Genomic DNA, 22,428 nt, shown 5'->3' with positions numbered 1-22,428 from the left:
GCATTCCATCCTGCAACATTCCTACATCCTAAATAACTAAATTTGAATAGATTATGATTGGCCCCTTGGGTTATGCACATCTGTGAGCTTAGACAGATGCATAGTGACAGGTATCCACCCTAGAGTATCCCATGGACTACTTCAAACCCCACCCCATGATCTGCTTATCATCTACGTAGCTTTGCCTTTCCCGGAATGTCATCAATGGGGTCGTACTGTGTGCAGCCTCCGCAGACCGGATTCTTTCACTTAGCAGTACATACTGAAGATTTATCCATGTCTTTCCATAGGTTGGTGGTGCCTTCCTTTCTGCTGAGTAGGATTCCACTGCACGTGTATGGGAGGGAAAACAATGTTCCCTCTACTTTTCTAGGTTTTTGGTTGAGGCCCCCCCTGCCCCTGTAATAAAAGACAGATTACTAGGAGAAAAGCAGAAGTTTAATAACATGTATACCTCTGAATACAGGGGGGGTGCCACGGAAAACTGAAATCACTCCCTGAAATGGCCAAAACCATCCCCTTAAACACCGTTTTCAGCTAAAAACAGAAGAAAGATGCTGGGGAAGGGGGGAAGGCCAGTTATGGCAGGTTATCATGCAAAGCACAGTAAACAAGGGTATGACTGTATGCACATTTAAGTCAGGACTTCTCCACTGAAAAGAGTTACTTAAGATTATCCTTCTATGTTTGGTGCAAAGAGGGACATACCCTCAGAAATGGAGATTTCTCTGTTGTAAATGTCCTTCATAAAACGGCAATCTCAGTTTCCTGAGATTTTTTTAAAAATTTATTATTTTATTTTTGGCTGCATTGGGTCTTCGTTGCTGTGTGCAGGCTTTTCTCCAGTTGTGGTGAGCAGGGGCTACTCTTCATTGCGGTGCATGGGCTTCTCATTGTGGTGGCTTTTCTTGTCGCGGAGCACAGGCTGTAGGCGTGCGGGCTTCAGTAGTTGTGGCAGGCGGGCTCAGTAGTTGTCGCTCGCGGGCTGTAGAGCTCAGGCTCAGTAGTTGTGGCGCACAGGCTTAGTTGCTCTGCGGCATGTGGGATCTTCCCGGACCAGGGCTCAAACCTGTGTCCCCTGAATTGGTAGGCGGACTCTTAACCACTGAGCAACCAGGGAAGCCCGTTTTTTTAAGCAGACCAGTAATCCTTATGCCAGAGAGACATATTTTGGGGTCGCATATTCTACTCGCCTTGACATGGATGTACCCCAATTTGCTTATGCATTCATCTTTTGAAGGATATCCTGATTTCTTCTAAGTTTTTAGCCATTGTGAAAGTGCTGCTGTGCATAATTGCATCCTTGTTTGCATTTGGACATAGATTTTCAAAGCAGTTGCCTAAATACTGGAAGTGTGATTGTTGGATCCCAACGTGAGACTTGTTTAGCTTTGGAAAATCTGCCAAATTGTCTTACAAAGTGGCCACACATGCATCCCCCCAGCTATGAGAGAGAGTTCCTTTTGTTCCTCGCCCTCTAGCAATTGGTACTGTCATATTTTTGGAGCTCAGCAGTCCTAATAGGTGTGCTGTGATAGCTGATGATTTTAATTTGTAATTCCCTAATGGTATATGATGCTGAGCTTGTTTCTGTATGACTTTTACTATCTGTATGTCTTTTTCGGCAGGATGTCTGTTCAGATCATGCTGTTCATGTTCATGCTGAGAAGAGCCCCGTCTCCTCAGGACCTGCTGGGGCTTTGGCTTCTAGAACACGCTGGGCTGAGTCCACGCTGATGGCTGGTCTTCGGGACAAGCTGGGGTCGAGTCCACACTAACAGAAGCCGGGTCTCCTCAGGACCCGCTGGGCCTTCAGCTTTGGGACACTGTGGGGTCCAGTTCATGCTGAGAGGAGCCTGGTCTCCTCAGGACCTGCCGGGAGGTGATGCCGCTGAGGGAGAAGGTGAGGAAAAGTGGGCAGAAGGTTCCTGTACGTTGCTGACCGCTGAGGGTGTCTGTCTTCAGAGGACCCAGGAGAGGAAGGGCTTGATGTGGAAAACTGGGTTTTTGGCCCCTTTTGTGTGTGGTGTAGACAGAGTGCAGTGTTGTTCTTTGGTGTGTGGCGTCTGGTTTTCCCAGCACCGTTCATTGAGGGGACTGTCCTTTCCCTGGTGTGTGTTCTTGGCTCCTTTCTTGTGAATGAACTGACCACATACCTGTAGGTTTATTTCTGGGCTCTCTGCTCCGTGTGCCTGTTTTTGTGCCAATTCCACACTATTTTGGGACTGTAGCTTCGTAATGTAGTGTGGAGTCAGGGAGCGAGATGCCTCCAGCCTGTTCTCCTTCCTCAGCGTCGCTTTGGCTCTTCTGGGTCCTTTGTGGCTACAACACAAATGTTAAGATCGTTTGTTCTGTTTCTATGAAATGTCATTGAAATTTTGGTAGTGGTTGCGTGTATGTGTACATTGCTTTGGGTAGCATGGACATTTTCACAGTATTTTCACCCATGCACACGGGATATCTTTCCATTGATTTGTGTCTGTTCAGTTTCTTTCATCAATGTCTTAGTTTTCAGTGTGCAGGTCTTTCAAGTCCTTGGTTGAATTTATTCCTAGTGTTTTGGGGGATGAGATTATAAATGGAATTGTTTTCTTAATTCCTCTTTCTGATAGTTCGTCATTAGTGTATAGAATCACAAATGGTCCTGCAGTTTTACTGAATTCATTTTTTTAGTTCTGACAGTTTTTTTGGTGGTTTTATGTAGAAACCTAGAATTCAGAAATCCCACTGTTTTCCTCTACACCCAGGTCATCCACAGCACCCAAGACCTAGTGGCTCCTAATATGATCTTCCCACGGTGCCTCTCAATACCATGTGGACACAGTGATTAGCATCACCACTTTGGTTGAATTTGGTCTGGGTAAGTCTTGGCCTCTCTTGCAATGTTTGATGTCATCTCTGATTTTATGGCATGTTACTGACATGGTTGTATTGAAAGGCATTTTCTAGTAAATTTCAAATTTAAAGTTTAAATAGCAGTACAAAGTTCTCTACATTCACACCAAATACTGCAGTGTGTTTTAGCCGACACAGGGCCCGTCTCCCAGGGAACCAGGACGTAACCCCCAAAGGAGGGATCATTATGGTTTCCACATTATAATCCTATCCACAGGACCACTTCAGCTTTCACCAGCTGCCCCAACTTTGTGGAAATGTCTTTTTCCATTCTAATCCAGGTTTCTTTGTCTGGAACCATCACTGGGCTTTCCCTCATTTAAAAACCTTCATGGATTTTAAGTGTACAAGATGAGTATGATCTCGTGGATTTTCCTGTATGGCTTCTTTCACTTAGGATGTTTTCAGTGTTTATCCATATTGTAACATGTATCATTGTTTTTCATTGTGATTGAAAACACGTAACATTTATCATTGAAGTCATTTTAAGTATACACTTCTATAGCATTAAATACATTCACATTGTTGTAAAAACATCCTCACCACCCATCTCCAGAACGTTTTCATTTTCCCCAAGTGAAACTGTAACCATTAAATACTTATTCCCCTCAACCCCTGGCAAACTTATTCTACTTTTTGTCTTTGAATTTGACTTATCTGGGTACCTCATACTAGTGGAATCATAGAATGTTTGTCCTTTTCGTGTCTGGCTGGTTTCACTTAGCATAATGACTTCAGGGTTCATCCACATTGTAGCATGTGTGAGAATTACCTTAGTTTTAAAGGTTGAATCATATGCCGTTGCGTATATACTACCCTGTACTTACGCATTCATCTGTTGAAGGACACTTGTGTTGCTTCCACCTTTTGGCTACTGTGAGTAATGTTGCTATGAATATGGGGTACAGATATCTGTTCCAGTCCTTGCTTTCTAATATTTTGGGTGTATACCCTGGAGCAGAATTGAGGGATCATACGTTAATTCAACGTTTAAGTTTTTGAGGAGCCGCCATACTGTTTTCCACAGGGGCTGCACAATTTTACTTTATTCCTTCATAGGACAGAATAACGCAGCTTACGGATCTACCTTATTTTGCTTATCCATTCACCCATTGGTGGACATTTTAATTGTTTGTTCCTCAGGCTATTGTGAACAGTGTTGCTATGAATATCGGTGTATACGTTTTTATTTGAACACTGTTATCCGTTCTTTGGGTATATATCTAGGAGTGGAGTTGTTGAAACATATGATAATTACATTTTTATATTTTTGAGAAAATGCCAAAGTTTTGTACACATAGATTGCACCATTTTACATTTCCATAAGTAAAGTTTAAGGGTCCCCATTTCCCTACATTGTTGCCAACATTTGTTATTTTTATTTATTTTTGATATAGCCATTCTAGTGTGTGTGAAGGTATCACATTGTGGTTTTAATTTGCATTTCCATCATGACTACTGATGTGTGACGTCTATTCATGTGCTTGTGGACCGCTTGTATGCCTTGTGTGGAGAACAGTCCATGCGAGTCCTTTGTGCATTCCAAAAACTGGGTTGCCCTTTTACTGAGCGGTAAAAAGTTCTTGATATATTCTGGATAAAGTCTCTTATTAGATATATGATGTGCCTATGTTTTCTTCCATTCTGTGGGCTGTCTTTTTACTTTCTGGAGAGCCTCTTTTGATGTACAAACGTGTGTAATTTTGAGGAACTCCAGATTATCTTTTTTTTTTCTTTCATTGCTTGTGTTTTAGTGTCAGATCTGAGAAACTATTGCTAAATGCAAGGTCATGAATCCCTTGGTTTATTCCAGAGTACCATCATCCCTCGGTATCCCCTGGGCTAGGGTTTAGGTCTGGGGTTTGAGTCAGGGTTTAAGGGTCAGGGGTCAGGGTTTGAGAGCCAGGGTAGAGGGTCTAGGGGTCTGGGGTTAGGGTGTTAGGGTTCCTTAGGGTTAGGGTTAGGTTTAAGCATAACTGGCCCCCGTTGCCCTTCCTTTCTCTTCTCTGAGGTCTCCAGGATGGATAGGATTTGCCCAGGGTCACACATGAGTCAGGGAGGTGAGCTGGACCACTGTCTTTCTACCCTCCAGTCCTGGGCTCTGAGAGAAGAATGAAATGTCTGTACTGTCTCTGAGTGTTTCACATTGAACGCGATGTCAGTCACGGGTTGTGGAGGGTGTCTGGAGTCATGCATGGTTCCTTCCTGCCCTCCCATCTGGGAAAGGTGGTGTTGGCCCTGCTCTGCCTGGGCAGCCCCAGTTCCAGCAGAGTGCCCAGACAGGAGGGCACTCAGTGGACATGTGTGGATTAATGCAGGACTGGGTGTAGCAACCTGCCAGCCCCCTGGCTGCTTGAGGGCTGCTGGGGCCCTCCTGGGGCTGCAGGCATCCTTTGTCCCATCCGAGTGGGTAGCAATAGACAATCAAGTCTCTGGCAGGACAGTCCTTGGCCTCTGACCATTCAGGCAGGCATCTGTGGTCCTCTAGCTCAGTTCAGCCTGGGCCCTGTCAGGACCCCACGGACAATTAGTGAGCTGACCATGCTGCTGAGTAATGGAACAGCTACCCGGCAGTGTAGACATTCCTTTGAGATGTTTCAACTACCAACATCCATGTGGTTGAGAAAAGGGCCCCCCCTTCACAGCCTGCACAGCCTCGTAGCCTGCCAAGAGAGGTAATAACCCTCTAAATATTTGAGTGTGTCCCTGACACAACAACCATACAGCACACCATGGCCTTTCAATCCTTTGTCCTTTTAGGGGTTAGAAAATTTTTTTAATTATAATGAAATTTTATTAAGAATTTATGTTCATCAAGAGAATCATAATAGTGTCTAAAAGCAACCCATGGACAGAAAAAAAACATATAGTATATTTATCTGACAAAGAACTTATACCCATGATATGTTAAAAAGAACTCCTACAAATCAGTAATCTCTTGCAAATTACACAACACATAAAAAACTGTACCAAAAGAGTTGAACCCTTCTCACAAGAGAATGTCCAAATGCTTAATAAACATAAAAAGATGTTGAACTTCATGAGCCACAAAGGAAATGAAAATTAAAACCCCCACAGTGGAAGATGATATATTTGTAATACAGTTGCATGGCACAAAACTGGTACCCAGAGTATAATAAAGTATTTCTGAAGATCAAATATCTCTACCCAATAGAAAAATGAGCAAAAGACTGGAACAGGCTTTTCACAGAGGAGAAAATCCAAAGAACTAATAAAGCAGTAAAGGTGTTCAACTTCCCCCATCATCAGGGAAATACAAGTTAAAAGCCACAATGAAATATTACAGCACAATGACTAGTCAAGTAAAGTCTACCAATAACAAGTGTGGATAATAATTTAGAACTAGTTGTTAGAAATTTTGACATTCATATTCATTAAGAATCAAAGTTATGGGAGAAACTGGGCCTCCCAATGGGAGGTTCACACTGAGACTGCATTGTCCTGGAGAGCCATATATCCACGTGGCCTCTGGAGAGCCTGCCAATTATGGGTTCCATGGCGTGGAATTATTCTCGAGCCTCCCGTTGCTTCATTGCACAAGAGTTTCCTTACCACCCTAGCAGTTGGTTTCTTCCCTTAGTAAAGGAGAGAGAAGAAAGTGGAAAAGGAGCAGTATTGTTTTTCAGGGATGGGCAATTGATATGGCCAGGGAGATGGCATAGCTCAAGGGCTCCCACCCCTCAGGGGCAGGAATGAGGTGTGTGTGTCTTCTGAGGGCACATGGGCTGTTCTGGGCCAGCCTCTGATGTGAGGACCTGATGCCCAAGGAGAGAGACTTGAGTTTACCACTACCAATGATCCTGCCTTTTCAGCAAGTGAAAGAACTTCTTGTAGTCTTGGGAGGACAGTAAGAGCCCTGGATGAGTCGCTGCAGCCCCTGACCCTAAGTGAACCCCTTTCTTCCTTTTGTGTCAGATTCTGTGCTGTGCAGTGAGCTGTCATTGACATAGAATCTGCTGCTTTCTCCCAGCCAGCATCTGTTCTCAGGCCCAAGTGCCTCAGTTTTCCTTTGGGAATTACATCCCACCTGCTTCCAGTCCAGATAGTTCCAGAAGGATGAGCCCATGTTCCCCCCAGCTCAAAGATGGGTTTACAACCCACATCTAGCCAGTCCCATTTTCCATCTTCTGGTGATGGGTCAAGGATGAGAGTGAAACCCAAGCCAGGCCAAAGGTATTCAAAACCATGACTTTTCTTAGAACCCAAGAAAAGAGAAAATTTTCTTGGAAAAAGGATGGTGAGTGGTTGTCAGCCTAGAATTGCTGTTGGCCCAAGGGCAGTGAGAGAGCCTGTGCCTGTGAATGGGGTCTCCCAAAGGCACTGAGCAGGACAAAGCTTTGGAGAGAAATAAGGTCACCCTGAGAGAGTATGAGACACTAGACCTGCCAGGTGCAAACCCATTCTTCAACTTGCCACTTGCAAGTATTAAATTATTTCTACCCTTACAATAAATACTAATTTATTTTACTTCAGTAAGTGTGTCCATTCGCTGAGAATAAAAAAAGTCCTAGTTGAAACATCTGAATCAATAATCCCTGGTCCATCCTCAGGTGTCCTCACTGGGTAGGCGTGGCTGGGGGAGGTGAAGACACTGGGTGGGGTCATAAACTAGGGGAGCTGGCAAACAGCTCTGTCCCTGCTCCTTCCCTGTCCCGGGAGAGGAAAAGCCTGGAACAGTGATAGGATAACCAGTAGGGGAAGAGGTTCCTCAGTGGTTAATTAGTCTTTTTGTATTTTCCTTAATTTAGGGTCCATTTTGGTAATGTGTTTTTACAAAGAAATCACCCATTTCCTCTAGATTTCCAGTTTGTTACAATAGATTTCTCTTATTTGACTTTTAATTTTTCCAGTCTAATTTTCTACAGAATCATCACAAATAATGAACAAATATTGATACTTATTATTAACTGAGGTCTCTGTTCATGTTCCCTTTGTTATACCTTTCCTTGTTCCAGGGTCTCGTAGGACATGGGGTCATTATGTCTGTTTGGTCTCTTCTGGGCTCTGACAGTTGCTCAGACTCTCCTTGTTTCCATGACCTTGACAGCGTGGAGGAGGGCTGCTCAGGTATTGTATAGACTGCCAGGCGCTGGGATTTGCTTGGTGATTTTGTTGTAATTAGACTTGGCTTTGAAAAAGCAGATCACAGAGGTAAAGTGACTCCTCTTCACTGTATATCAAGAGGACGGGCTCTTAAGGGAACTTCTCACTTATATTCTTAATTTTGGTCACCTAGCTGAGGTAATGTTTGTCAAGTTTTCCCACAATGAGGTTAATTTTTTCCCATGTCCATCCTGTGTGTCTTATGTAGGAGGAAGTCACAATGCAGAAGCCACACTTGAGGAGAGAGGGGTGAGCTTCACATCCTTGATGGACAGCTGAGTGGCTCTATACATTGTTTAGAAGCTTTCTGCATAGGAGATTTCTATTTAACACCATTCATCAAAAACTCTGTCACTTATTTTTTTATCAGTTTGGACACGTGAATATTTATTGTAAACTTTTGGTCATAAGCCGGCTCTACATTATTAGACTGCTTAGTTCATTCTTGCTTTGGCTGTTGAGAGCTTCTTCCATTTGCTCCTGTTTCCATTTTACATAATTTTTCTTTTGTGGGTTTTTTAAATTTTTGGTACTTCTTTACTCTCTGATATTTTAAGATTATCCTGTTTCGTATATTTACTGTCTCAGTCCTAGCATCAGCCCTTTCTTCAAAGAGCCCTTGTTCCTTTTATTAGAGAACAGTATTAAAGGCTTACATGTTGGAGCTGAATATGCTCAGCTGACAGTGCATGGAAATATGTGCCTGTACCCCAGCCTGTGCACATACGCATAATCATAAAGGTTTCCGTGTGGAACTATGTGTGTCTCTGTTAGGCTAAAGATAGTTTATACTGATGTCTCCAACCTGATCTGTTATGACATGGATATTGCAACCTTCCTTTGTTGGCGACTTCTCACTCCAATGGTAAGAAACCTGGCTTCCACCATTTGTCATGGCACATGTATACAATGGAATATTACTCAGCCATAAAAAGAAACAAAATTGAGCTATTTGTAATGAGGTGGATAGACCTAGAGACTGTCATACAGAGTGAAGTAAGTCAGAAAGAGGAAGACAAATACCATATGCTAACACATAGATATGGAATTTAAGAAAAAAAATGTCATGAAGGACCTAGGGGTAAGACAGGAATAAAGACACAGAAGTGCTAGAGAATGGACTTGAGGATATGGGGAGGGGGAAGGGTAAGCTGTGACAAAGTGAGAGAGTGGCATGGACATATATACACTACCAAACGTAAGGTAGATAGCTAGTGGGAAGCAGCCGCATGGCACAGGGAGATCAGCTCGTGCTTTGTGACCGCCTGGAGGGGTGGGATAGGGAGGGAGACACAAGAGGGAAGAGATATGGGAACATATGTATATGTATAACTGATTCACTTTGTTATAAAGCAGAAACTAACACACCATTGTAAAGCAATTATACTCTAATAAAGATGTAAAAAAAATCAATAGAAATGTGAACCTAAAATTAAATAAATAAATGGAGTGCTTGTTCCATCCGATGACTGATATAGTAGTGCCAGTACTGTTAGCTACTACTCCCCATGGGAAAGAACTTACAGAGTCCGCTGTGTATGTATGGCATATTTTGCCTTTGGCCTACAGAGTCCTCTCATTGCCAAAGTTAACTTAGGTCAGCCCATTTTGTCCTACCACCAACCGTGAGTTTTTTTCATACTTTTCTAAATCAGTTAGATTGTTTGTTACATTCTGTATGCCAGTCTTTGACACTCCCATATCTAAAATAAGTAAATTTCAATAGATTATAATTTACTTGTTGGGCAGCATTTCTCCATTCCCAATTCTGGTTACTAGGGCAGCACATCCCTTCTGGAAGTGGTGTTCCCAGGTTGTTAATTAGAATGTGTTACATGTGCAGAGGTTTCAGAATTGTTAGCTACTGCACCCTGGAAAGAACTTCGTAGAATAAAGCCCACTGTTTATATACGGTCCATTTTGCCTTTAGTCTGCAGATTCCATTCATTTCCAAAGGTAACTTAGGTCAGCAGCTTTTATCCTAACCCCTACAGTGAGTTGTTTCCATATATTTCTAATACAGTTAGATTCTGTCACATTATGTATTCCATCCTGCAACACTCCTACATCCTAAATAACTAGATTTGAATAGATTATGATTGGCCCCTTGGGCTATGCACATCTGTGGGCTTAGACAGATGCATAGTGACAGGTATCCACCCTAGAGTATCACGTGGACTACTTCAACCCCCACCCCATGATCTGCTTATCATCTACGTAGCTTTGCCTTTCCCGGAATGTCATCAATGGGGTCATACTGTGTGCAGCCTCCGCAGACCGGATTCTTTCACTTAGCAGTATATACTGAAGATTTATCCATGTCTTTCCATAGGTTGGTGGTGCCTTCCTTTCTGCTGAGTAGGATTCCACTGCACGTGTATGGGAGGAAAAACAATTTTCCCTCTACTTTTCTAGGTTCTTGATTGAGGCCCCCTGCCCCTGTAATAAAAGATAGATTACCAGGAGAAAAGCAGAAGTTTAATAACATGTATACCTCTGAATACAGGGGGGATACCACGGAAAACTGAGTCACTCCCTGAAATGACCAAAACCATCCCCTTAAACACCGTCTTCAGCTAAAAACAGAAGAAAGATGCTGGGGAAGGGGGGAAGGCCAGTTATGGCAGGTTATCATGCAAAGCACAGTAAACAAGGGTATGACTGTTTGCACATTAAAGTCAGGACTTCTCCACTGAAAAGAGTTATTTAAGATTTTATTATCCTTCTATGTTTGGTGCAAAGAGAGACATACCCTTATAAGTGGAGATTTCTCTATTGTAAATGTCCCTCATAAAACGGCAATCTCAGTTTTCTGAGATTTTTTAAAAATAAATTTATTATTTTATTTTTGGCTGTATTGGGTCTTCGTTGCTGCGTGCAGGCTTTTCTCTGGTTGTGGTGAGCAGGGGTTACTCTTCATTGTGGTGTGCGGGCTTCTCATTGTGGTGGTTTTTCTTGTCGCGGAGAACAGGCTCTACGCTTGCGGGCTCAGTAGTTGTCGCTCGCGGGCTCTAGAGTGCAGGCTCAGTAGTTGTGGCGCATAGGCTTAGTTGCTCTGCGGCGTGTGGGATCTTCCAGGACCAGGGCTCGAACCCGCATTCTCTGCATTGGCAGGCGGACTCTTAACAACTGAGCCACCAGAGAAGCCTTTTTTCTTTTTTTAAGCAGACCAATAATCCTGATGCCATGAGAGACATATTTTGGGGTGGCATATTCTACTCGCCTTGACATGGATGTACCCCAATTTGCTTATGCATTCATCTTTTGAAGGATATCCTGATTTCTTCTAAGTTTTTAGCCATTGTGAAAGTGCTGCTGTGCACAGTTGCATCCTTGTTTGCATTTGGACATAGATTTTCAAAGCAGTTGCCTAAATACTGGAAGTGTGATTGTTGGATCCCAACGTGAGACTTGTTTAGCTTTGGAAAATCTGCCAAATTGTCTTACAAAGTGGCCACACATGCATCCCCCCAGCTATGAGGGAGAGTTCCTTTTGTTCCTCGCCCTCTAGCAATTGGTACTGTCATAGTTTTGGAGCTCAGCAGTCCTAATAGGTGTGCTGTGATAGCTCATGATTTTAATCTAATTCCCTAATGGTATATGATGCTGAGCTTGTTTCTGTATGACTTTTACTATCTGTATATCTTTTCTGGCGGGATGTCTGTTCAGATCATGCTGTTCATGTTCATGCTGAGAAGAGCCCCGTCTCCTCAGGACCTGCTGGGGCTTTGGCTTCTAGAACACGCTGGGCTGAGTCCACGCTGATGGCTGGTCTTCGGGACAAGCTGGGGTCGAGTCCACACTAACAGAAGCCGGGTCTCCTCAGGACCCTCTGGGCCTTCAGCTTTGGGACACTGTGGGGTCCAGTTCATGCTGAGAGGAGCCTGGTCTCCTCAGGACCTGCCGGGAGGTGATGCCGCTGAGGGAGAAGGTGAGGAAAAGTGGGCAGAAGGTTCCTGTACGTTGCTGACCGCTGAGGGTGTCTGTCTTCAGAGGACCCAGGAGAGGAAGGGCTTGATGTGGAAAACTGGGTTTTTGGCCCCTTTTGTGTGTGGTGTAGACAGAGTGCAGTGTTGTTCTTTGGTGTGTGGCGTCTGGTTTTCCCAGCACCGTTCATTGAGGGGACTGTCCTTTCCCTGGTGTGTGTTCTTGGCTCCTTTCTTGTGAATGAACTGACCACATACCTGTAGGTTTATTTCTGGGCTCTCTGCTCCGTGTGCCTGTTTTTGTGCCAATTCCACACTATTTTGGGACTGTAGCTTCGTAATGTAGTGTGGAGTCAGGGAGCGAGATGCCTCCAGCCTGTTCTCCTTCCTCAGCGTCGCTTTGGCTCTTCTGGGTCCTTTGTGGCTACAACACAAATGTTAAGATCGTTTGTTCTGTTTCTATGAAATGTCATTGAAATTTTGGTAGTGGTTGCGTGTATGTATACATTGCTTTGGGTAGCATGGACATTTTCACAGTATTTTCACCCATGCACACGGGATATCTTTCCATTGATTTGTGTCTGTTCAGTTTCTTTCATCAATGTCTTAGTTTTCAGTGTGCAGGTCTTTCAAGTCCTTGGTTGAATTTATTCCTAGTTTCTTGGGGGATGAGATTATAAATGGAATTGTTTTCTTAATTCCTCTTTCTGATAGTTCATCATTAGTGTATAGAATCACAAATGAGCCTGCAGTTTTACTGAATTCATTTTTTTAGTTCTGACAGTTGTTTTGGTGGTTTTATGTGGAAACCTAGAATTCAGAAATCCCACTGTTTTCCTCTACATCCAGGTCATCTACAGCACCCAAGACCTAGTGGCTCCTAATATTATCTTCCCACAGTGCCTCTCAATACCATGTGGACACAGTGATTAGCATCACCACTTTGGTTGAATTTGGTCTGGGTAAGTCTTGGCCTCTCTTGCAATGTTTGATGTCATCTCTGATTTTATGGCACATTACTGACATGGTTGTATTGAAAGGTATTTTCTAGTAAATTTAAAGTTTAAAGTTTAAATAGCAGTACAAAGTTCTCTACATTCACACCAAATACTGCAGTGTGTTTTAGCCAACACAGGGCCAGTCTCCCAGGGAACCAGGACGTAACCCCCAAAGGAGGGATCATTATGGTTTCCACATTATAATCCTATCCACAGGACCACTTCAGCTTTCACCAGCTGCCCCAACTTTGTGGAAATGTCTTTTTCCATTCTAATCCAGGTTTCTTTGTCTGGAACCATCACTGGGCTTTCCCTCATTTTAGAAACCTTCATGGATTTAAAGTGTACAAGATGAGTATGATCTCGTGGATTTTCCTGTATGGCTTCTTTCACTTAGGATGTTTTCAGTGTTTATCCATATTGTAACATGTATCATTGTTTTTCATTGTGATTGAAAACACGTAACATTTATCATTGAAGTCATTTTAAGTATACACTTCTATAGCATTAAATACATTCACATTGTTGTAAAAACATCCTCACCACCCATCTCCAGAACGTTTTCATTTTCCCCAAGTGAAACTGTAACCATTAAATACTTATTCCCCTCAACCCCTGGCAAACTTATTCTACTTTTTGTCTTTGAATTTGACTTATCTGGGTACCTCATACTAGTGCAATCATAGAATGTTTGTCCTTTTGTGTCTGGCTGGTTTCTCTTAGCATAATGACTTCAGGGTTCATCCACATTGTAGCATGTGTGAGAATTACCTTAGTTTTAAAGGTTGAATCATATGCCATTGCGTATATACTACCCTGTACTTATGCATTCATCTGTTGAAGGACACTTGTGTTGCTTCCACCTTTTGGCTACTGTGAGTAATGTTGCTATGAATATGGGGTACAGATATCTGTTCCAGTCCTTGCTTTCTAATATTTTGGGTGTATACCCTGGAGCAGAATTGAGGGATCATACGTTAATTCAACGTTTAAGTTTTTGAGGAGCCGCCATACTGTTTTCCACAGGGGCTGCACAATTTTACTTTATTCCTTCATAGGACAGAATAACGCAGCTTACGGATCTACCTTATTTTGCTTATCCATTCACCCATTGGTGGACATTTTAATTGTTTGTTCCTCAGGCTATTGTGAACAGTGTTGCTATGAATATCGGTGTATACGTTTTTATTTGAACACTGTTATCCGTTCTTTGGGTATATATCTAGGAGTGGAGTTGTTGAAACATAATTTTTATGTTTTTGAGAAAATGCCAAAGTTTTGTACACATAGATTGCACCATTTTACATTTCCATAAGTAAAGTTTAAGGGTCCCCATTTCCCTACATTGTTGCCAACATTTGTTATTTTTATTTATTTTTAATATAACCTTTCTAGTGTGTGTGAAGGGCTATCACATTGTGGTTTTAATTTGCATTTCCATCATGACTACTGATGTGTGACGTCTTTTCATGTGCTTGTGGACCGCTTGTATGCCTTGTGTGGAGAACAGTCCATGCGAGTCCTTTGTGCATTCCAAAAATTGGGTTGTCCTTTTACTGAGCGGTAAAAAGTTCTTGATATATTCTGGATAAAGTCTCTTATTAGATATATGATGTGCCTATGTTTTCTTCCATTCTGTGGGCTGTCTTTTTACTTTCTGGAGAGCCTCTTTTGATGTACAAACGTGTGTAATTTTGAGGAACTCCAGATTATCTGCTTTTTTTTCTTTCATTGCTTGTGTTTTAGTGTCAGATCTGAGAAACTATTGCTAAATGCAAGGTCATGAATCCCTTGGTTTATTCCAGAGTACCATCATCCCTCGGTATCCCCTGGGCTAGGGTTTAGGTCTGGGGTTTGAGTCAGATCAGGGTTTAAGGGTCAGGGGTCAGGGTTTGAGAGCCAGGGTAGAGGGTCTAGGGGTCTGGGGTTGGGGTGTTAGGGTTAGAGGTTAGGGTTCCTTAGTGTTAGGGTTAGGTTTAAACATAACTGGCCCCCATTGCCCTTCCTTTCTCTTCTCTGAGGTCTCCAGGATGGATAGGATTTGCTCAGGGTCACACATGAGTCAGGGAGTTGAGCTGGACCACTGTCTTTCTACCCTCCAGTCCTGGGCTCTGAGAGAAGAATGAAATATCTGTACTGTCTCTGAGTGTTTCACATTGAACGCGATGTCAGTCACGGGTTGTGGAGGGTGTCTGGAGTCATGCATGGTTCCTTCCTGCCCTCCCATCTGGGAAAGGTGGTGTTGGCCCTGCTCTGCCTGGGCAGCCCCAGTTCTGGCAGAGTGCCCAGACAGGAGGGCACTCAGTGGACATGTGTGGATTAATGCAGGACTGGGTGTAGCAACCTGCCAGCCCCCTGCCTACTTGAGGGCTGCTGGGGCCCTCCTGGGGCTGCAGGCATCCTTTGTCCCATCCGAGTGGGTAGCAATAGACAATCAAGTCTCATGCAGGACAGTCCTTGACCTCTGACCATTCAGGCAGGCATCTGTGGTCCTCTAGCTCAGTTCCGCCTGGGCCCTGTCAAGACCCCACGGACAGTTAGTGAGCTGACCATGCTGCTGAGTAATGGAACAGCTACCCGGCAGTGTAGACATTCCTTTGAGATGTTTCAACTACCAACATCCATGTGGTTGAGAAAAGGGCCTCCCCTTCACAGCCTGCACAGCCTCGTAGCCTGCCAAGAGAGGTAATAACCCTCTAAATATTTGAGTGTGTCCCGACACAACAACCATACAGCACACCATGGCCCTTCAATGCTTTGTCCTTTTAGGTGTTAGAAAATTTTTTTAATTATAATGGAATTTTATTAAGAATTTATGTTCATCAAGGCAGTCATAATAGTGTCTAAAAGCAACCCATGGGCAGAAAAATAATATTTATAGTATATTTATCTGACAAAGAACTTATACCCATGATATATTAAAAAGAACTCCTACAAATCAGTAATCTCTTGCAAATTCCACAACACATAAAAAACTGTACCAAAAGAGTTGAACCCTTCTCACAAGAGAATGTCCAAATGCTTAATAAACATAAAAAGATGTTGAACTTCATGAGCCACAAAGGAAATGAAAATTAAAACACCCACAATGGAAGATGATATATTTGTAATACAGTTGCATGGCACAAAACTGGTACCCAGAGTATAATAAAGTATTTCTGAAAATAAAATCAGTAAGACAGACTCTACCCAATAGAAAAATGGGCAAAAGACTGGAACAGGCTTTTCACAGAGGAGAAGATCCAAAGATCCAATAAACCAGTAAAGGTGTTCAACTTCCCCCATCATCAGGGAAATACAAGTTAAAAGCCAGAATGAAATATTACAGCACAATGACTAGTCAAGTAAAGTCTGCCAATAACAAGTGTGGGTAATAATTTAGAACTAGTTGTTAGAAATTTTGACATTCATATTCATTAAGAATCAAAGTTATGGGAGAAACTGGGCCTCCCAATGGGAGGTTCACACTGAGACTGCATTGTCCTGGAGAGCCATATATCCACGTGGCCTCTGGAGAGCCTGCCAATTATGGGTTCCATGGCGTGGAATTATTCTCGAGCCTCCCGTTGCTTCATTGCACAAGAGTTTCCTTACCACCCTAGCAGTTGGTTTCTTCCCTTAGTAAAGGAGAGAGAAGAAAGTGGAAAAGGAGCAGTATTGTTTTTCAGGGATGGGCAATTGATATGGCCAGGGAGATGGCATAGCTCAAGGGCTCCCACCCCTCAGGGGCAGGAATGAGGTGTGTGTGTCTTCTGAGGGCACATGGGCTGTTCTGGGCCAGCCTCTGATGTGAGGACCTGATGCCCAAGGAAAGAGACTTGAGTTTACCACTACCAATGATCCTGCCTTTTCAGCAAGTGAAAGAACTTCTTGTAGTCTTGGGAGGACAGTAAGAGCCCTGGATGAGTCGCTGCAGCCCCTGACCCTAAGTGAACCCCTTTCTTCCTTTTGTGTCAGATTCTGTGCTGTGCAGGGAGCTGTCATTGACATAGAATCTGCTGCTTTCTCCCAGCCAGCATCTGTTCTCAGGCCCAAGTGCCTCAGTTTTCCTTTGGGAATTACATCCCACCTGCTTCCAGTCCAGATAGTTCCAGAAGGATGAGCCCATGTTCCCCCCAGCTCAAAGATGGGTTTACAACCCACATCTAGCCAGTCCCATTTTCCATCTTCTGGTGATGGGTCAAGGATGAGAGTGAAACCCAAGCCAGGCCAAAGGTATTCAAAACCATGACTTTTCTTAGAACCCAAGAAAAGAGAAAATTTTCTTGGAAAAAGGATGGTGAGTGGTTGTCAGCCTAGAATTGCCGTTGGCCCAAGGGCAGTGAGAGAGCCTGTGCCTGTGAATGGGGTCTCCCAAAGGCACTGAGCAGGACAAAGCTTTGGAGAGAAATAAGGTCACCCTGAGAGAGTATGAGACACTAGACCTGCCAGGTGCAAACCCATTCTTCAACTTGCCACTTGCAAGTATTAAATTATTTCTACCCTTACAATAAATACTAATTTATTTTACTTCAGTAAGTGTGTCCATTCGCTGAGAATAAAAAAAGTCCTAGTTGAAACATCTGAATCAATAATCCCTTGTCCATCCTCAGGTGTCCTCACTGGGTAGGCGTGGCTGGGAGAGGTGAAGACACTGGGTTGGGTCATAAACTAGGGGAGCTGGCAAACAGCTCTGTCCCTGCTCCTTCCCTGTCCCGGGAGAGGGAAAGCCTGGAACAGTGATAGGATAGCCAGTAGGGGAAGAGGTTCCTCAGTGGTTAATTGGCCTTTTTGTGTTTTCCTTCATTTAGGGTCCATTTTGGTAATGTGTTTTTACAAAGAAATCACCCTTTTCCTCTAGATTTCCAGTTTGTTACAGTAGGTTTCTCTTATTTGACTTTTAATTTTTCCAGTCTGATTTTCTACAGAATCATCACAAATAATGAACAAATACTGATACTTACTATTAACTGAAGTCCCTATTCACGTTCCCTTTGTTATACCTTTCCTTGTTCCAGGGTCTCAGAGGACATGGGGTCATCATGTCTGTTTAGTCTCCTCTGGGCTCTGACAGTTGCTCAGACTCTCCTTGTTTCCATGACCTTGAAAGCGTGGAGGAGGGCTGCTCAGGTATTGTATGGACTGCCGGGCACTGGGATTTACTCGGTGGTTTTGTCGTGGTTAGACTTGGCTTTGAAAAAGCAGGCCACAGAGGTGAAGTGCTTCCTCTTCACTCTATACCAAGAGGATGGGCTCTTAAGGAAACTTCTCCCTTATATTCTTAACTTTGGTCACCAGGCTGAGGTAGTGTTTGTCAAGTTTTCCCACAGTGAGGTTACTTCTTTCCCATGTCCATCCTGTGTGTCTTATGTAGGAGGCAGTCATAATGCAGAAGCCACACTTGAGGAGAGAGGGGTGAGCTTCACATCCTGATGGACAGCTGAGTGGCTCTATACATTGTTTAGAAGCTTTCTGCATAGGAGATTTCTATTTAACACCATTCATCAAAAACTCTGTCACTTATTTTTTTATCAGTTTGGACACGTGAATATTTATTGTAAACTTTTGGTTATAATCCGGCTCTACATTATTAGACTGCTTAGTTCATTCTTGCTTTGGCTGTTGAGAGCTTCTTCCATTTGCTCCTGTTTCCATTTTACATAATTTTCTTTTGTGGGTTTTTAAAATTTTCGGTGCTTCTTTACTTTCTGATATTTTAAGATTATCCTGTTTCGTATATTTACTGTCTCAGTCCTAGCATCAGCCCTTTCTTCAAAGAGCCCTTGTTCCTTTTATTAGAGAACAGTATTAAAGACTTACATGTGGGAGCTGAATATGCTCAGCTGACAGTGCATGGAAATATGTGCCTGTACCCCAGCCTGTGCACATACGCATAATCATAAAGGTTTCCGTGTGGAACTCTGTGTGTCTCTGTTAGGCTAAAGAGAGTTTATACTGATGTCTCCAACCTGGTCTGTTAGGACATGGATATTGCAACCTTCCTTTGTTGGTGACTTCTCACTCCAGTGGTTAAGAAACCTGGCTTCCACCATTTGTCATTAAATTCAGTGCTTGTCCCATCCGATGACTGATATAGTAGTTTCAGTACTGTTAGCTGCTACCCCTCCTGGGAAGGAACTTACAGAGTCCACTGTGTATATATGGCATATTTTGCCTTTGGCCTACAGAGTCCTCTCATTGCCAAAGTTAACTTAGGTCGGCCCATTTTGTCCCACCACCAACAGTGAGTTTTTTTCATACTTTTCTAAATCAGTTAGATTGTTTGTTACATTCTGTATGCCAGTCTTTGACACTCCCATATCTGAAGTAACTAAATTTGAATAGATTATAATTTACTTGCTGGGCTGTAAAAAAAAAAAAATCTGTGGGTGTAGACAAGTGCATAGTGACAGGTATTCACTACTAAATTATCATACGGACCTTTCAATCACATATTCCATAAACTGTTTACCATGTCTGTTTTGCCTTTTCTAGAAAATGTCATATAAATGTGGTCATAGAGTGTGTAGCACTTCAGACTGGATTCTTTTACTTAGCAATATAAGTGTTAGGTTCATCTATATTTTTTTTTGCATGGGTTGATGATTCATTCCTTTATATCTCTGAATATTATTGCATTGCATGTATAGGAGAGGAAAAATAATTTTCCCTCTACCCTTCTATGTTCTTCATTGAGATCCTCCTTGTAATGAAAGAGAGATGAACTGGAAAAAAACAATCAGAAGATTCATATACACCATACATACCTCCTGTATACTTGAAAGATACCCGGGAAAACTTAGTCTGGCCCAAGCCATTACCTTAAAGGCTACCTTCAGCTAAGAACAGAAGGAAGATGTAGGGAATGGAGGACGCCATTTAAGGGAGGTTTTAGGCAAAGCCCAGTAAACAAGGGGATGGTTGTTATGCAGATTTACATCCAGACCTATTTCATTGACAAGGTTTTTTTTTAAAATATTTATTTATTTGGCTGCACCGGGGTTAGTTGCGGCATGTGGGATCTAGCCCCCGTGACCAGGGATCGAACCTAGGCCCCTGCATTGGGAGTGTGGAGTCTTTACCATTGGACCACCAGGGAAGTCCCGACAAGTCTTTCTTGATATTTAGTCATCATTCAATTCCTGGTGCAGAGAGGGACATACCCTTACAAATGGAGATATCCTTAATAAATGTAAATTTACCTCATAAAAGGGCATTTTCTACTTCGTTTTCAAAAATTCTCCTGGGTCTGCTCTTTTTAAAATTAATCAGTCTAAAATAATCCTTTTGTCAAAGGGACATATATTGGGGTGGTGTATTCTGCCCCCCTTGACATGGATGTGCCCTAATTTGCTTATGAATTCATCTACAGAAGGACATCCTGATATCTTTAAGTTTTTAGCCATTATGAATAGAGCTGCTGTGCATTACTTGATCCTAGTTTTTGTTTGAACACAGGTTTTCAAAGCAGTTGTCTAAATATAAGAGGTACGCTTCTTGGATCCTAAGGTAAGACTATTTAGATTTGGAAAAAACTGCCAAACCATCTTCCAAGCTTGGTTGTGCATGCAGTCCACCAGCATCTTGAGTATATTCTTGTCTGCTTTTTTAGTATCTGTTTATCTTCTTTGGTCAGGTGTGTGTTTCAATCTTTACCAAATTTTAATGGCACTGTTTGGTATAATTTGAGTACAAACCTTTTATCAGATATGTGTTTTGGAAATAGTTTCTTCCAGTTTGTGGTTTGGCTTTTGGTTTTCTGAATAAGTTCTTTCATAGAGTAGAAATTTTGAATTTTATAAAGTCCACATTATCAATTATTTTTCTTTTGTTGATTGACTTATGGTGTTATGTGTTTAAAAGGCATCACCAGACCCAAGGTCATGTAGATTTTCTTTTTTTAAAAAAAAAATAAATTTATTTATTTATTTTTGGCTGCGTTGGGTCTTCATTGCTATACGTAGGCTTTCTCTAGTTGTGGCGAGCGGGGGCTACTCTTCGTTGCTGTGCGCGGGCTTCTCATTGTGGTGGCTTCTCTAATTGTGGAGCATGGGCTCTAGGTGTGCCGGCTTCAGTAGTTGTGGCACGTGGGCTCAGTAGTTGTGGTGCGTGGGCTCTAGAGCACAGGCTCAGTAGTTGTGGCCCATGGGCTTAGTTGCTCTGCGGCGTGTGGGATCTTCCCGGACCAGTGCTCGAACCTGTGTCCTGTGCATTAGCAGGCAGATTCTTAACCACTGCACCACCAAGGAAGTCCTAGATTTTCTTTTTCCTTTTAGAGTTTTTATAGTTTGGTAATTTAAATTTGTCTATGGGTACTTCGGATGCACAGGCTCAGCGGCCATGGCTCACGGGCCTAGCCGCTCCGCAGCACATGGGATCAGACCGGGGCACGAACCCGTGTCCCCTGCATCGGCAGGCAGACTCTCAACCACTGCGCCACCAGGGAAGCCCTATGCGCACTTTTGAGTGAATTTTGGTTTACGTTGTAAAGTTTGTGTCTACATTCATTCCATTACGTACGGTTTCTAATTAATTGCTCCTTAACCATGTTTTGAGAAGATACAGTGAGATACTTGGCTCCATTTCAGTTCGGATTTCCAAACTTAGTATAAACAGCAGAACAGCATTGAGGATGAGGCCTCTGGGTTTGTGAGTGTGGCGCTCCGGGCACTTCTCTGATGTCCCACAGGGGGCTATGAACACACCTGTCTGACCCTGGGGGCACAGGTGCATCCGGCCCACAGACTTTGCTCTGTGACAAGATGACGGGAGCTTTGTCTCCTGTCGGGGCTTAGGTTTCTGGACCACGGGGCAGTGTCTATACTGACTGGAGCTGGCTTTTCTCAGGACCCACTGGTGAGGAGATGTCACAGGAGGAAACAATGAGAAAGTGTGGAGAATCTTCCTGTGCAGCTGACTGCGGGGTAGGTGGGGTGCATCTTCAGGGGACTCAGGAAAGAAAGGGTTTAATGTGGAATACTGTGGGCTTTTAGTTTTATGTGCAGTGTAGATGGTGACAAGTGTCGTTCTTTGGAGTCTGGTGTCTGGTTTTTCTGGTTCTGTTTGTTGATGGCTTTGGGTAGAATAAACATTTTAATAATAGTCATTTTTCTGATGCATGAGCATGGAATATTTTCTATTGTGTCTTTAATTTCGTTATCAATGCTTTATAGTTTCCTGAGTATAGGTCTTTCACGTCCTTGGTTAAATTTATTCCTAAATAGTTTGTTCTTTTTGATGGAGTTGTAAATGGGATTGTTTTCTTAATTTTTCTTTCTGATGGTTCACTAAGTGTATAGAAACAAAACTGATTTGTGCGTATTGATTCCGTGTTTTGCAACTTACTGAATTTATTCTTTTAACATTTTTTTGAAGTAATGTGAAAACTTTTAATGCTAAAATCTCACTCTTTCTACTGCATCCCAGGTAATCCGCAGGACCGAAGACTTGGTAGCTACTAATATACTCCTCTCATGGTGTCTTTTTTTAAAAAAATTATTTATTTA

The 22,428-nt window shown here is 42.8% G+C and overlaps 1 long non-coding RNA gene across 1 annotated transcript; it reads left to right on the top strand.

Moving 5' to 3' along the window:
- The first annotated feature begins 1,632 nt into the window (after positions 1-1,632).
- Positions 1,633-18,033, top strand: LOC137211874 (uncharacterized). The gene is made up of 4 exons (XR_010937259.1): positions 1,633-1,903; positions 2,748-2,884; positions 12,820-12,907; positions 17,941-18,033. It is a non-coding gene; the product is annotated as an uncharacterized lncRNA (long non-coding RNA).
- The last annotated feature ends 4,395 nt before the right edge of the window (positions 18,034-22,428 follow it).

The sequence above is a fragment of the Pseudorca crassidens genome, chromosome 19 (genome assembly GCF_039906515.1).
Source record: "Pseudorca crassidens isolate mPseCra1 chromosome 19, mPseCra1.hap1, whole genome shotgun sequence".
NCBI lineage: Eukaryota > Metazoa > Chordata > Mammalia > Artiodactyla > Delphinidae > Pseudorca > Pseudorca crassidens.
This window is presented reverse-complemented; position numbering and strand designations above follow the sequence as displayed.